Raw genomic sequence first — 17,325 nt, forward strand, 5'->3', positions numbered from 1 at the left:
ATGGACTAGATATAGCTTAGTTAACAACGAACCAGGATAAAAATAATTGTTTCATTATTTTTGTTCTTTGATTTATGCTTGTTGGGTTGGGTTGAAATCTTTTCATTTTTAGAACTCCAATTTACCCCCCCCCCCCCCCTTCTTGTGTTTCTCATAACCTTCAATTGGTATCAGAGCCTGGTTCTGGTATTGATTGCGTATCAAACACTTCACTGTGTTAGATAAAGATCCAATTTGTTAAAGACAATGGTTATTATCCCTCTTCCAGCTGTTGATAGAGATCACTATAGTGCAAAACCTCAAGTTTTTATGGACATATATTTGATTACTGGAAAGATGGAATATAATTTTCTTGGTCATGACATAGATATATGTGATATGATAGTTGATGGCTACACACATCATGTTGATGGAAGTGGTAATAAGATGGAAAGAAGAATGATGACAAATCAACAAAAGAACCATATTGTTGAATACTATTTCATACATTGAGTATGAAAAGATCATTATACACTGAGTATGAAAAGATCACTAGCATAGACACAATAAAGGCTATATTTGATTCTCTGATAATGTCTCATGAAGGAAACACTTAAGTCAAAGAAACTAAGGCACTTGCCTTAATACAGAAGTATGAAGCCTTTAAGATGGAAGATAATGAAACTATTGAGATTATGTTATCAAGGTTTCAGACGCTTGTTGTAGGACTGAAAGTTCTAGATAGAGGTTACTCAACTGCAGATCATGTGAAGAAAATTATCAGAAGCTTCCATAAGAGATAAAGACCTATCGTAACTGTGTTGAAACTTTCTAAGGATATGAACAACACGACTCTGGAATAACTTGTTAGTTATTTGAGAAGTCATGAGATAGAGCTTGAATAGGATGAGCCATGTGAAGAATAGGACAAAACTTGTTAGTTATTTGAATAAGATAGAATTTGGTAGTTATTTGAGAAGTCATGTGAAGAATTTGTTACAACCAATAAACATATGTGTTCCCGGACCATTTCCATTTCAAAGTACCAAGGTTATGCCTTGGAAGTATGATACCATAACCTATGTGGGGGAAAATCCACACAATTCTCTGAATTAAAAATTGTTAACATAACAGGACTGGGGGCATGACCCAGAGTAGTCGTGTGTTTGCTCAAAAGTTTGCAACAAAGTCAGTTTCACCAAAAACTACTATCGCCAATGAAAAGAGCATGCCAACAACCCCTCCTTAAGATAAGGGGGCATCAACATCCATCCCATCACAATATGGTTATAACTGATGCTCTATCTGCGGGGAAGGATGTCACAAATAAAGCAACATTAGCTACCTCCTCCAAAGGAAAAGAAATAGTGGATGAAAAAGCCCAGGCAGAAAGCCACAAGAAGAATGTCTCTCCAAAGGAAAGTCAGGAATCCCTCAGATTAATCCGGAAGAGTGATTTCAAAATTATGGACCAATTGGGTCAAACGCCATCCAAAATCTCAATCTTGTAACTGCTCTTGAGCTTAGAGGCTCATAGAACAACTTCGACAAAGGTACTAAACGTTGCATATGTAATGCAAGACATAATTGTTGACCAGTTTGATGATGTAGTTTCCAATAGTATGGCGAGTCGATACTTATGGTTTAATGACGCTGAGTTACCAATTGGAGAAGCTGCCCACAATAGGGCATTACATATTTATGTTACTTGGATGGATACTCTTCTATCCAGAGTCCTCGTGGATACCGGTTCCTCACTAAATGTATTGCCTAAAAACACGTTGAGTCATTTATTGATGGACCAAAGATGAGAGTCGATGCTTTAGCTGTGGGAACTTTTGATGGCTCTAGAAGACAAATAATTGGTGAAATTGATCTACCTATTTGGGTTGGACCCCATCTTTTCACCATCACATTGCAAGTGATGGATATTAACTCGGCCTGCATATCTATACTAGGAGGACCATAGATCCATGTTATCGGGGTAGTAAATTCCACGCCGCACCAAAAGCTAAAATTCATGATGGAGGACAAATTGGTTATCATTTGTGGTGAAGAAGACTTCATCATAAGCGAGTTGTCGTCATTTTGGTATGTTGAAACAGATGAGGGTGCAACAGAGGTCCCTTTCCATTGCTTGGAGTTTGAAGACATTAGTACAATTACATCTAATATGGACAAAGCACTAGAAATGGTCATATCTTCCTTGAATAGTGCCAAAGAAACACTTGAAAAGGGTAATCCTCTTGGTTGGGGGCAAGTTTTAGATGTTGTTGAGAAGAAAAACTATTTCGGTATTGGTTTCATTCGTCATCACGCCTTCTCAATCTAGAAGATCAGAAGAAGTTCTGCCTTATCAAGGAAGTCTTCAACAGTGTTGGTTTCCAACACGTCGGCGCCCACCTGGCTTCACATTGAATAATTGGACAACTTTCGTGATCTCTATAGTCTTTTCAGGGACAAAGTAATGCATTTTATGTTTTCTCAATCCCTTGTCCTCACTCTAGACAAGGATAGCTTTTGTAAAAGGTCTTCACATGCTTGTAAGTCATTATATAGTCAATCAATAAAAAAAATTGCATCCAAAATCGTGTTCCTTTCCTATTTTTTCACAAATAAATGGCAAAAGCTTATTTTTCTTTCATTTTTTCACAATATAATTCTAAAATAAAATCTCATAAAAATGCAGAAAAGATGAATCCATTGATAACAATACATCTATAATCCCCTATAAATTTGGGCTCCCAATTAACCACGTTGAAGATGACGACAAGGAAGATTGTGAATTATTAGTTGAACTAGCCAGGCTCCTTGAGCAAGAGCAAAAAGAGATTCAATTGCATCAAGAGCCGGTAGAGGTTATTAATTTGGGTACCAAATAAGCTAGAAAAGAAGTGAAAGTTGGGGCATCTCTGAAAAGCATGTGCATACAGAGATGGTTAAGTTACTGCAAGAGTATGTAGGAGTTTTCACCCGGCCGTATCAAGATATGCCCGATTTAGACACTAACATCACTGAGCATCACTTACCACTCAAACCTGAATGTACGTCTGTCAAGCAGAAGCTCAAAACGGAAAGACCAAACATGACACTCAAGATTAGAGAAGAAGTTATGAAACAGTTTGACGCTGTCTTCTTAGCTATATCTGAGTATCCTTAATGGGTTGAAAATATAGTACTATTCTCGAAGAAGGATGGTAAAGTCAGAATGTATGTAGACTATCGAGACCTTAATAAAGAAAACCCATAGGATGATTGTCCTTTGCTTCATATTGATGTATTGGTCGATAAAATTCCCAGTCTTCTCGTTCATGGATGGGTTCTCCGGGTACAATCAGATAAAAATGTCTCCTGATGTTATGGAAAAGACTAATTTTATCACTCCGTGGGGAACTTTATTCTACAAAGTCATGCCATTTGGTTTAAAAAACATAGGGGCAAACTATGAAAGAGCCATGGTAATCCTCTTTCACGATATGACACATAAAGAGACATAGGTTTACGTGGACGACATGCTTTCCAAATCTAAAACTGAAGACGAACATCTTGAACATCTGAGGAAATTGTTTACTAGACTCCGGAAGTACAAGCTACGATTAAATCCTATAAAATGCACCTTTGGGGTTAAATCTAGTAAAATTTTGGGTTTCATTGTCATTCAACAATGCATTAAAGTTGATCCTGACAAGACTCGAGCTATTCAAGACATGCCACCTCCTAAAATAGAAAAAGAAGTATGAGGCTTCCTGGGTAGACTAAACTACATCTTAAGGTTTATCTCCCATATGATGGCTACATGTGAACATATATTAAAATTGTTGAGAAAAAATCAAACATTTGATTGGAATGATGATTGTCAATAGGGCATTAGACAAAATAACCGATTGAACTTACCAACCAAGAGAAACAAGAGTATCCTGAGAACATGTCCATTACAGATAAGAAGACTATGAGGAAGTTACCATCCAATTTCTTCTTGAATGGTGATGTAGTGTATAAAATGAGTTATGACCCGATCTTGCTCAGATGCACGGATAGACACGAAGAAGACATGATCATAAAAGAAATCCATGAAGTTTGTGAAGGAGTTTATGCCAATGGACATGTTATGGCTAAGAAAATACTCCGAGCTGGTTATTACTGAACAATTATGGAGATTCATTGTTTCAACTACGTCAGAAGGTGTCACAAATGCCAGATCTATGCTGACAAGATCCATGTGCCACCAACTCCATTGAACGTCTTAACATCACCATGACCCTTCTCTATGTGGGGAATTGATATGATTGAAATGATCGAACTGGAAGCTTCAAATGGTCATGCCTCACTATAGTCGACATCGATTACTTCACAAAATGGGTTGAAGCTGCTTCATATACCAATGTCATTCGACAAGTGGTTACAATGTTTATTAAGAAGGAAATAATTTATCGCTACAGAGTTCCTAGCAAGATTACTACTGATAATGCTAGTAACCTGAATAATAAAATGATGAAAGAGTTGTGCAAGGACTTCAAAATTGAACACCACAACTCTTCACCATACTTACCCAAGATGAATGGCACCGTAAAAGCAAAAAACAAAATTATCAAGAAGATTGTCCAGAAAATGATCAAGACATACAAGGATTGGTATGAGATGCTTCCTTTTGCTCTACATAACTACAAAACTTCAGTACACACTTCTACTGGGGTAACTCCATTCTCACTCGTATATGGCATGTAAGTTGTCCTTCCAATAGAGGTTAAAATTCCTTCATTAAGGGTCATAATGGAAGTCAAGCTCGATGAAGAAGAATGGGTCCAATCCATTTGATCAGCTGAATCTCATAGATGAAAAGCGCTTGATTGCTCTCTACCATGGTTAGTTGTACCAGAGACGTATCAAGAACACTTTTGACAAAAAGGTTACCCTCACGTATTCCAAGAAGGTGATCTAATTCTCAATAAATACTCTCTAATACACTTGGATCCACGCAGTAAGTTAACTCCTAACTATGAAGGATTCTTTTTCATAAAGAAGGCCTTCTCAGGCAGAGCCCTGATCCTTAACACCATGGATGGGGAGGAGTTTCCACTGCTAGTGAACTTTGATGCGGTCAAAAAAATACTATGCCTAAAAAGAAATGAACAAAGAGTCCATTAGGTTGACATCCTAAAGGATAACCTAGGCAAAAATGGGTATCTCGGTGGACCAAAAAAATAGATGTTCAGGCAAGAATTAGGGATAAAAAATGATGATAATAAGCCCGCTAAGTCGAAAACCTAAAAAGGCGACTTAGAAAAAAATGGGTATCCCGATGGGCAAACAAAGAAAGAGAAAATGTCCAGGCAAAATTTAGGGATAAAGGCATTTGACTGCAATAGTTGAGCCTAATACATCACCGCTAGAATTCAGATGGAAAAGATCACTACAATCATTATCAACTGAAGCAACGTATTGGGATTCAGGTCTTACAGTGGATAGTAGCACATGTTGTAACCAATGGAAATTCATACAAGTTTCTCATTTCCATTTACCTTATTTTTCAATTTTTTGTAATTCCCTATTCTAGGATTTTTCATCTTTGTACTCACATCCCATGTATAAACTTTCTTTCACATCCAATAAAATTCTCTTTCTCTTATCAAAATTCTTTTCTTGTATTTTATTTGCAAAATATTGATTATTTTTTATATGTAATGCCGCAAAACATCGAGAATAATAAAAATCAAAAAATAAAAATGGTTGCATTATCTTGATTACTTGAAATTTTCAAAAGGGAAATCGGTAGTCTACAATGAACACTTAACACATGAAATCATCTCAATGATTACCCGATCAGGTAACAAGTAACTCTCTCTCTCTCTCTCTTTCTCTCTCTCTCTCTCTCTCTCTCTCTCTCTCTCTCTCTCTCTCTGTCTCTCTCTGTCTCTGTCTCTGTCTCTCTCTCACTCACTAAGAAAGAATCAAATGAAATCTTCAGTAGTTGTGGTAACTTGAGGTCCTCTCCTTCATTACAAGTTCTTTGGTTCAGTTATCAGACGATAGAGAGGCGAAATCTACCACTACACCAAAGAGTCTTGTCCTTTTAGATACCATTCATTGCCCTCACAAAAATAACCTACATTGTTATATGACATGCATAGTCTCATGCATCATACAAATCACGCATATGCCTTGCATACATAATGTATAACAAACATCGCTTTTGTGACTGATCTATTCCCCAGACAAGAATGTCAGCCAATAACCCCACAAAAGTTTATCTTCCATTCCATATCCCCAACAAACAAATTCCCAACAATACACTTATTCTCCCTACATTACATCCACTCTTTTCTCAAAAGGATAATTTTTTGGATATTTTATATTTAATCCTCTTCTACCTCGAATGCTTGAAAAGTTATCGTCATTCATACATTCAGGTTTTAGATGATTAAATAGGGGCAACTGTCATACCCCCAAATTTGTCTTACCTTTTTCTCATTTCATCTGACCCATGGTTCATGATTCATCTGCATCTTCTTACCCTAATCATCTATCATAATACATTTATATATACTTTCACCATTGATTCAAAGGGTTCTTGTTATTTATCATGTAAAACATTGAATTATTCCAAGGGTGTCACTAATCTTCACGGACTAGGGTTTTATGGTGTACTTGTGAAGGAAGCTTATGAGATCATTGCATCATATTTTACTTTTGGGTACAATTACCCCGGGCATTAAATTTTCTTGGATTAAGTTGTGGAACTCTCAATTTTGGTCAAGGCACTTGATTATGTTAGGATACATCATGGACAGATGAAGTTGGAAGTCCTTCACAAGTTTGACTTTTTTTGCTCAACAAAGTCAACCATGAAAGGTTGACTTTTTGTTGACTAATTTCTTTATGGGACCTTTTACATGTTAATTGATTGGATTTTATTCTTTTGGCTCAAGACATGACAAGGTACAGTTAAAGAATTCAAAGGATAAAAAATGAAAGGATTGCAAATTTCAAATATTTCAAATTGGAGGGAAAAAACTTTTCTTGAGAAACAAGTTACAATTACATTTCCAAGGGCCAAGATAAAATTACAAATACCAAATATTTCATTATAAAAGCCAAAATTACATTGTACACAAAAATCACATTTTGACCTGAGGTGGAGTTTTGGTCAACTATTTTGGTCAAACAGTTGACCAAAGTCAAACTGACCCTAAGCCTACTTTTCTCTTGATTATTCATGTGATCCTCCAAGTTCTTAAAGATGCATTTCAAAACCTCTTCATGTTCATGATGCCATGTGAAATCTCCATTATGCCATGCCAACCTTGATAATCCCATGCCAAAACCACTTCATGACCAAGAGTCCATGTTGCCACCATACACCAACCCTGCAGGAAGAAGAATGAGTTAGAATCATACCCAAATTTAGTATACATTTCACGTAATATAATAAATCAATGATAGTCCCTACATTATGCTATAACATCATGTACATAACAAATCCTAGTCATGGCAACCTCAACATACAAGCACACATAATGCACACTACCAAATTCAACAATACATACACATACACATCCAACACTTAGAATCCATACATACACATTTTCAATGCACAAACATGGTATCATAACCAAGTACGACTAACCAATTCATAGCATTAACACTAACTCCCTAACAGTTAACAATTTGCTCCTTTTAGTAGCATACACTTGTTTTAACATAATCCTACTAACTGATTTTTCAAGTTAACATGCAATTAGTTCAATTCAACTAACCTTTAATCAATTATCATTAACCCAACCTACTAACATTAACATAACACTTAGGCCAATTTCTAACTTCTAACTATAGAATAAGCAACTGACTTTTTCTCTAATAATTAACTAACTCATTTGTTTCAGAATTCTAATGCAACTCAACTTTTCTAGGCCAACTAACAATTTCCTCAACTATCAAGTAAAATGCTAACAGTTAACATGGTTTTTCAAACTATTAACCAAAACACTAATTACCATTAAATCAAACTAACTAAATTCCTAATTCTAACTAGTTAAAATTAACATTTTTCTCTAAACTAATAATCAACATAATAGCTCAAAGTTCCATTTAGCATTACTAACTCCTAATTGATTCAATTAATGTAACAATTAGAACCTCTAACTGACAAACACATTAACATGATTCACTAACAGTCTAACTACCATAACTAACATTTCCTACTAACTGATTCAATTAACATAACAACTCGAATAACCTAACTAATAACTTTTTACAACTGACTGTGCATATTTCCAACCGGAAATAATTTTAACACAGTTCATAAATTAACCTTCACTCCTAACTGTCAAACTAAGATTGTTAATCACCCTAACAAACTTGGATCATAAATAAACTAACTTTCATCCAACTTCACAGTTCACCTAATTTCTAAATTCCTTTTCCCTAAAGTTCCCCAAGTCAATTGGCATTTTCACCTCTATTTAAGCTACCCTATCTGCAATCATGAATAATAACAATCACATTCACTCACATCACTCTTAGACCATTTTCCTCTCTCTGTAATTTCTCTGCAAACTCTCTCCTCACCAACACACTCAGAGCGCAATTCTCCATTGTTGATCAAAGCTTCACCTTGAAGTTTTGCTTCAACATAGTTTGACTTGCAGATTGATGCGTGCTTTTCGCAAGTATACGAACGCGTCAGAGTAATATAAAAGATTTTCGAATCCACAGAGACCAAGTGTCAATCTATCGTTATCTATTGTTATTGTGTTTATCTAAGGTAATCAAAATAGGGTTTTTAGAGTGTGCAATGAAATGTAAAGTATTAAATAAAGTTCAATTAATAAAGACAGGCTCGAATGTAATTCACATAATCAATTAATAATCCAAGTACTTGCTAATAGAACTACTTATGGGCAATGGACGACGGGATCGGGTACGACGACTGTCTCTCTGATCCATCCTGGCCTGTAAGGCATCCTGAGCAGTCCTCACCTCTCGAAGGTTACCCAAAATGGAACCCTGAGTGTTTTCTATGAGTGCAATATGTTGACGGTGGTAGTGTTGCTAATGGGCTTGCTCATTTGTGATCGTAAGCAGGGACTGTAAAACAGTCTCATAGGATCTATCTGTCCTCCGCTGCGATTCTTGCATGAAGCTCATGTTATCTGCCAGTTGTTGTTGGATGGTAGAGAGTAGGTCATCACGCCTTTGCTCTCTAGCCATGTGGTCACGCTACATCTCCTTTGTAATATAAAAGCCAGGGGCAGAACCTACAAAAGAAGAAGAAGATGGTGCGGTGTGTGGTGGTGAAGGGTGATGGGGGACACATAAGGTGCGGGAGATCGCTCTCTCTGATCATATTCTTCATCAGTGTCGTGTCCCTCCTCATCAGAAACATTAGGAGGAAAAGGACCTAAAACAGGTGGAGCATCTAAAACATAGGTCCAATTCCTTTCATCACATACATCAGTACGTCTAGTGCATGGTAAAACAACAGATGGGATAGCTACACCATGAACCATAAGCACATAGCCTCCTTCTCTCCTCAATCGACACAATTTCATAGCTCTCAGAAATTTTAGGTTGATTGTGCGAGGAGGTAAGGGATCTAGGGTAGCTATCTCATTGTTCAGGTTAAGCGCCTGAACAATACACGTAATGAGTCATCCGAAAACAATCGGTCCCGCTTTATTTAAAGTTAAAGCCATATGCGCGAGCATGAACGGGACCGAATTAATTCTTCTATTTGTGAGGCTTCCTTGCAAAAATAGAAGCTCTCGGGCATTGACCTTATTTGGATTCTCCCGGCCAAAAATAGTACATGCCAACAGATATCTGAAAACTCTGATGGCCGGGTTATGGATGGTCGAGGCAAGAATTCCTTCAAAAGAATTTATGGAAGTGTTTGACAATCTCTTCCAGAAGGAAAACACCTCGACCGACCAATCAGAATCCAAAGGGGCCTCACAAATAGCATCATCCCCATGAGGAATACCTAACAGGCTTGCTAGTTCGTCGGTACTAAATTCATATTCAACAGCAAACATTCTAAATCGGACAGTACCAATTGTGCTAGCAGTGTTAGGATTGACAATATAGGTTAAAGAACTTAAAAATTCGATTGTCAATCTCTCAAAGGTAGGTTCTTTGTTTGAAAAGATAGTATGCAAGCCTAAATTATCTAATAAATAAAAAATGATATGGTAGATACCCAAAGTGTAAAGACAATTTTCATCAACATACATTGTCGAGAGAATTTCCCGATTTTGCAACCGTTCGATAATCTTCCTTTGCCTATCTCCCGGTTTCCCTCCTCGAAGAATAAATCCATCGAACTCCATTAGTTGGCTCTTGCAATGCGATGAAGAAGATGAAATGGGTATGAAAAAAGGTATGATTTTTATGAGATTTGACGGATGAAAATGAAAATGGAAGTTGGGAAAATAATTTGTATGGTGTGAATATGGGAAATGTGTGAGCTTTTGTGGGGTTCAAGGGCGTTTTTGCAAGGTGAAAAAAATGGTGAAGAAAGGGAGTCTTCCCCGAGCTTATACAGACGCTATGGCGGGCACCACAGCATCTATGGCGGGCGCCACAAGGCTAAATTCGACTGGGCCGGATTTTGGTCATTTGGCTTGGGCTTCTCGTTCTCTTTTTGGTTGGGGGTCCGGATAGTGTTTGCATTATAATTTCCTATTGACATAAGGCTTGCATAATTTTTATAAAAATAAAATTTAAAACATTAGACTAATAAATAAATAAATAATTAGTATAATCAAACTATAATAAAAATGTAAATAAAATAAACAAACATAAAACATAAATATATAAATGTGGAAATATCAACGTGTTGACATAGTTAAAAAATATCCCAAATGCAATGATATAAAATAAGTTAGATAAATGCGAAAAATATAAGCATAAATGAGACAAAATAAAATGAGATGGTAAAATCAAATAGTATGGCGTTCGTCTGCTTGAGTAGATCCACGAAGCATTGCTATCTCCTGCCTAAGCTCTGCGATCTCTTGGTATAAACAGTCGGCCTTGGTAGCGTGTGTGAGATCAGATACTCCCATCTTTAAGGTGAGGTCATCCACGTCCTGTCTAAGCCCGGCGATCTCTCTATGACACTCCGTAATCTGGGTGCGGATGTCTGGGGTCTGCAATGATAAATTGTTAGAGAATACAGTGATCCTGGGAGAAGGTGGTGTAGGCGTATACTCAACAATAGGTGGTGATCTCGGCTCCTCGATAGTCTCTCCCTGACCCTCTAAGGCATAACTCCAGTTCACTGGGTCATGAACGCTAGTCATCATAGGATCAGGTAGTGTAAAATAATGAATCGCCTCGCTATCGATCAACAGTCTGAACTGTCTTGGATTGAACGAGGATCTCCTCATCAACCCTCGAGTCAAGCAAAAGTCGATATCCATGGTAGTGTACCCACAGTAGGTTTGGAGATGTAACAACTTGCGAGATAGACCTAGGGCGATGTCAATCTGTGTGATGATCCCTCCTACATGAATGACTCCTTCGGACGACCTGGAAACACCGCTGAGGCCACATAACAGAAAGTTCCCACATGCTACAGGGCGAGACTGGGATGCACAAAATAGTAGGAAGATTTCCTCCTCACTCAATAATGTCTTAGCATCCGGTCTTCCTAGGAAGGAATGTGCCAGTATCATCTGGAAGTATCTAAAAGCAGGGTTATGTATAACCTGGGATAGCTAAGTAGAAGGATCCTGGATCCCTCCACCTGAGATGTCACTCCAAAACTTTTCCACTTCCTTCCCCAGAAAATATCCCATTGGTGTCTCAGGGATAGCGTCAGGGGTGGTCTGGAAGCCTAATAGGTCACCGAACTCTTTCTGGCTGAAAGAGTACTAAACTCCAAAGAGCCTGAAAGCAGCATACCCATCCGGTCCAAAGTAAGGTTCATAATCAAATGAACCGAGGAACTCCAATGTCAAGTTTGTATAGGTGTTGCTCAGATCATCAACGAACTCGTCCCTATGAAGTTGGTGGCTCATAAATCGGATGCTTGGCTCAATGCCCAGTGCTTCCATGCAGTGCTGATCCGGATAACGTGTAGGCGCCATAGGGCGCTGATAAAGAGCTATGTAGCATTCTCTCTGAGCGTCATCTCTATAGGCTACGTGCATATCGTCGAAGTCTTGTATCCTGTAAAAGTTAGAAAGGGATCCTGAAAATACAAACATTTCAAATATTTAGTCTCGGCGAAAATATGATAAAAATAAAATGAAATAAAATAAAATAAATGCAAAAAAATAAAATAAAAAATCATGGGTTGCCTCCCACGCAGCGCTTGCTTAACGTCATTAGCTTGACGATCGGAAGTTATACACTGTAGTAGGGATTGATGGATCAATCAGAGTGTGGCTTGAGTAGTCTGCTGGAATGTCTCCTCCTTCGTAGAGCTTTAGTCTTTGTCCATTTACAATGAATGGACTACAAGTCTCATTTTTTATTTCTACGGCTCAGGATCTCAGAATCTTGGATACTTTGAAAGGGCCAGTCCACCTCGAGCGCAGCTTCCCAGGGAAGAGTCGTAACCTAGAGTTGAACAAGAGAACAGGATCGCCTATATTGAAGTCTTTCTTTACTATTCTTTTGTCGTGCCAAGCTTTTATTCTCTCCTTGTATATCTTGGCATTCTCGTAGGTAGATTGCCTGAGTTCTTCTAGTTTGTGAATGTCAAGGATACGCTTCTCACCAGTGGTCAGGTAGTCTAAATTCAAAGTTTTAATGGCCCAATAGGCCTTATGCTCTAATTCGAACGGTAAGTGACAGGATTTTCCATAGACTAGTTGGTAGGGAGTTGTTCCTATAGGGGTTTTAAAAGCGGTTCTATAGGCCCATAATGCTTCTTGAAGCTTCTGAGACCAGTCTCTCCTAGATATTGAAACTGTTTTCTCTAGGATTTGTTTTATCTCCCTATTGGAAACTTCTACTTGGCCACTAGTCTGTGGATGGTATGGTGTTGCTACTCTATGCCTAACTCCATATTTTCTTAAAAGTTTATTGAATATTCTCGATATGAAGTGTGATCCTCCATCGTTTATGACTAAATGTGGTGTTCAAAATCTAGGGAATATATAGTTCTTAAATAGCTTGATCACTACCCTAGTTTCGTTTGTGGGTGCAGCTATGGCTTCAATCCACTTAGACACGTAGTCCACAACCACTAGGATATACCTGTTTCCTAAGGATGGTGGGAAAGGTCCCATGAAATCTATACCCCATACATCGAAGAGTTCTACTTCCTGAATGTTTCTTAGAGGCATTTCATCACGCCTTGAAATATTTCCAGTGCGTTGGCATCTATCACATTTGACAATGCAAGCATGGACATCACGCCACATGGTAGGCCAAAATAGGCCAGCTTGAAGAATCTTGGCGTATGTCTTAGAGGTGCTCGCATGTCCACCATAGGGTGCATAGTGACAATGCTAGATGATACTTTTTACCTCCTCTTCTGGAACGCAACGGCAAAAAATGCCATCTTTACCCCTTTTGAAAAGGAGTGGTTCGTCCCAATAAAAGTTTCTCACATCATTGAAGAACTTCTTCTTGCGGTGGTAGTCAAGATCAGGGGGTATGATATCAGCAGCTAAGTAATTAACAAAGTCTACATACCATGGTACGTTACTTACTGCTAAGGATTTTTGGAAGTGCTCATGAGGGCCTAGGTTATCGTCTTCAATGGTTTCTAGTCTAGCTATCAGTCTATCATAGGCAAAATCATCGTTTATGGGTACTAAGTCTGGTGTTAGGTGTTCTAGCCTAGAAAGGTGATCAGCTACTACATTTTCAGTGCCTTTCTTATCTCTTATATCTAAATCAAACTCTTGTAGTAACAGAATCCATCGGAGTAACCTGGGCTTGGCATCTTTTTTACTTAATAGGTAACGAATGGCAGCATGATCAGTGTAAACTATAATTTTTGCTCCTACTAGATAAGATCTAAATTTGTCTATAGCGAAAACTACAACGAGTAATTCCTTTTTAGTTGTTGCATAGTTAAGTTGGGCATCATCTAGAGTTCTACTGACATAATAAATGGCATGTAATTTTTTATCTTTCCTTTGTCCTAGAACGGCTCCAACTGCATAATCACTAGCGTCACACATTATTTCAAAAGGTTCTGACCAATCAGGGGGTTTCATAATGGATGCTGATATTAACGCTTGTTTTAAAAGATTAAATGCTTCATTACATTTTCCATCGAAAATGAATTTAGCATCTTTCATTAAAAGTCCAGTTAAAGGTTTAATTATTTTGGAGAAGTCCTTGATAAAACGCCGGTATAATCCAGCATGTCCAAGGAAACTTCGGACTTCTCTGATGGTTTTTGGTGGTTTTAGGTTCTCTATTACTTCTATCTTAGCTCTATCTACCTCTATACCTTTTTCGGAAACTATGTGTCCTAAAACAATTCCTTCGGTCACCATGAAATGACACTTTTCCCAATTTAGCACGAGGTTCACCTCTACGCATCTCTCCAGGATTCTCTCAAGGTTAGCAAGACAATTTTGGAAATTAAATCCGCAAACCTAGAAATCATCCATAAATACTTCCATGATACCATCTAGGTAATCTGCAAAGATTGACATCATGCAGCGTTGGAAAGTGGCTATGGCATTACAGAGGCCGAATGACATTCGTCTGTAGGCAAAAGTTCCATAAGAGCATGTAAAGGTAGTTTTTTCTTGATCTTCGGGGTGGATAGGTATTTGGAAGAATCCTGAGTATCCATCCAGATAGCAGAAGTAAGAGTGTCTGGCTAGACGCTCCAACATATGGTCTATGAATGGTAAAGGGAAATGGTCCTTCCTGGTTGCTTTATTTAATTTTCTATAATCTATACACATCCGCCATCCTCCTTCTGTTCGTTTTGCTACATGTTCGCCTTTATCGTTTTGCACGACTGTGATGCCTCCCTTTTTAGGTACTACATGCACAGGACTCACCCACTTACTATCCGAAATTTGGTAGATTATACCTGCCTCAACTAACTTAAGAACTTCTTTTTTAACAACATCACTCATTATAGGGTTTATTCTTCTTTGATGTTCTCTGGAGGGTTTTGAATCTTCTTCGAGCAAAATCCGATGCATGCATATGGATGGGCTTATACCTTTCAGGTCAGAGATATTATATCCTAAGGCTAAGGGATATCTTCGTAAAACGTCTAAAAGTTGGTCTGTTTCCTTTTGGCTCAAGGTAGCACTGACTATAACTGGACGATTCATCTCTTCATTGAGGAACTCATATCTCAGGTTCTTAGGCAGTTCCTTAAGTTCTAAGGTTGGTTTCTTAGGGCATGGCATAGGATCTGGGGTAAGGGATAAACATTCGTAAAGGTTATCATCGATGTAGGGTTTCTTAAAGTCATCATCTTCCAGTATGAGAGTTGATGGTAACTTAATTGTTTTTATGATTTCTTCTTGTTCTAATTCCCTAACGTATTCATCAATGATATCTAAGGCATAACACGCGTCTCCCATCACAGGTGCCATAAGAAATTTCGAAAGTATAAATTCTATTTTCTCGTCACCCACCTCAAAGGTCAACTTTCCTCTCTTGACATCTATTATGGCTCTTGCAGTTGATAAGAATGGTCTACCTAGAAGGATTGGTATATCATTGTCCTCTTTGATGTCCATGACAACAAAATCAGTAGGGATAAATAACTGACCTATCCTACAGGTACATCTTCTAAAATGCCTATCGGATACTTAACAGATCTATCGGCTAACTGAAGTGACATCTTAGTAGGTTGTAATTCTCCTAAGTTTAACCTCTCACAAACTGCTAGAGGCATTAAGCTCACATTAGCTCCTAAGTCTAAAAAAGATTTTTCGATGACATGACTACCCAAAAGGCAAGGAATGGAGAAATTTCCAGGGTCTTTATCTTTTTTGGCTAACTTATTCTCGGAAATGGAATTACATTCCAAGGGTTTCGGATCGTCTAGTCTACGTTTGTTGGTAAGGATGTCTTTAAGAAACTTTGCATAAAAAGGTATTTGGGTGATGGCTTCTTTGAAAGGGATTTCTACGTGAAGTTTTTCTATAACTTTAATAAATTTCTGATACTGGTTATTGATCTGGGTTTGTTTGAGTCTTTGCGGATATGGTATAGGTGGTTTATATGACGGGGGTGGTACGTAAGTTTTATATTTAGGTTTTTCTCCTTTTTCTTGACTTTCCTGGTTTCCAGATTCCTCTAGTTCCTTTACTTCGTTCGGGGGTTTGGTATATTCCTTAGAAGTGTTGGGTTCACTCAATCTTGGGTTTGGTGGCTCATCATAAGCGTTCCCACTTCGTAGGGTAATGGCATTGGCTTGCCCTCTCGGATTTTATTAAGGTTGTCCAGGGAACTGTCCTCCAGGTGTAGTCTGGGGGGCTTGGTTTAAAGCTACCTGGGAGATCTAGGTTTCAAGCATCTTGGTGTGAGTAACTATTTGGTCAACCTTGGTTCCTAACTGGGTAATCAGTTTGTTAATGTGAATGTTTTGGTTCATGAACTCTTTGTTTTGTTGGGTTTGAGCAGTGATAAAATTTTCCATAATTTTCTCAAGGCTCGACTTTGGTGGCACAGGTTGCATAGGTTGATTTGATCTTGGGGCTTGGTAACCTGATTGTCCCGGAGGTGCATTATTTTGGATATGGTTATTATTCTTATAGGAGAAGTTCGAGTGATTCCTCCATCCAGGGTTATAGGTATTCGAATATGGGTTCCCTTGGGTGTAGTTCACTTGCTCAGAGTGGGTTTCGTTTAATAGACTGCATTCTGCAGATTGGTGTCCTTTGGTTCCACATGTCTCACAATCCGATGAAACTGTGGCTGCAGTATTCAGGTTTATGCATATATGCTCGACCTTAAGGGCTAATGCGTCCATTTTAGCTTGCATCATGTCTATAGAGCTTAGTTCATGCGCTCCTCCTTGGGCTTCCTTCTTCTCAACTGTCGCTCGTTCGACTCCCCATGATTGATGGTTTTGAGCCATATCTTCGATGAGGGCACTAGCTTCAGGATAAGGTTTGTTCATCAAAGCACCGCCTGCGGCAGCGTCGATGGTCATCTTAATGTTATAGTGAAGTCCATTATAGAAGGTCTGAATGATTAACCAATTTTCTAAACCATGATGTGGGCATGCTCTTAACAACTCTTTATATCTCTCCCAAGCTTCGAACAACGATTCTCCTTGGTTCTGGGTAAATCTAGTTATATGGTTTTGAAGAACAACGGTCTTACTTGGGGGAAAGTATCTAGCAAGGAATACTCTTCTAAGGTTATCCCAAGTCGTAATGGAATTGGGTAGAAGGGAAT

General features: G+C 38.2%; 1 non-coding gene across 1 annotated transcript; it reads left to right on the forward strand.

Moving 5' to 3' along the window:
• Positions 1-17,132: 17,132 nt before the first annotated feature.
• Positions 17,133-17,239, forward strand: LOC127099612 (small nucleolar RNA R71). The gene has a single exon (XR_007794095.1). It is a non-coding gene; the product is annotated as a small nucleolar RNA R71 (small nucleolar RNA).
• The last annotated feature ends 86 nt before the right edge of the window (positions 17,240-17,325 follow it).

This window comes from Lathyrus oleraceus, chromosome 6 (genome assembly GCF_024323335.1).
Source record: "Lathyrus oleraceus cultivar Zhongwan6 chromosome 6, CAAS_Psat_ZW6_1.0, whole genome shotgun sequence".
NCBI classification, from domain to species: Eukaryota; Viridiplantae; Streptophyta; class Magnoliopsida; order Fabales; family Fabaceae; genus Lathyrus; species Lathyrus oleraceus.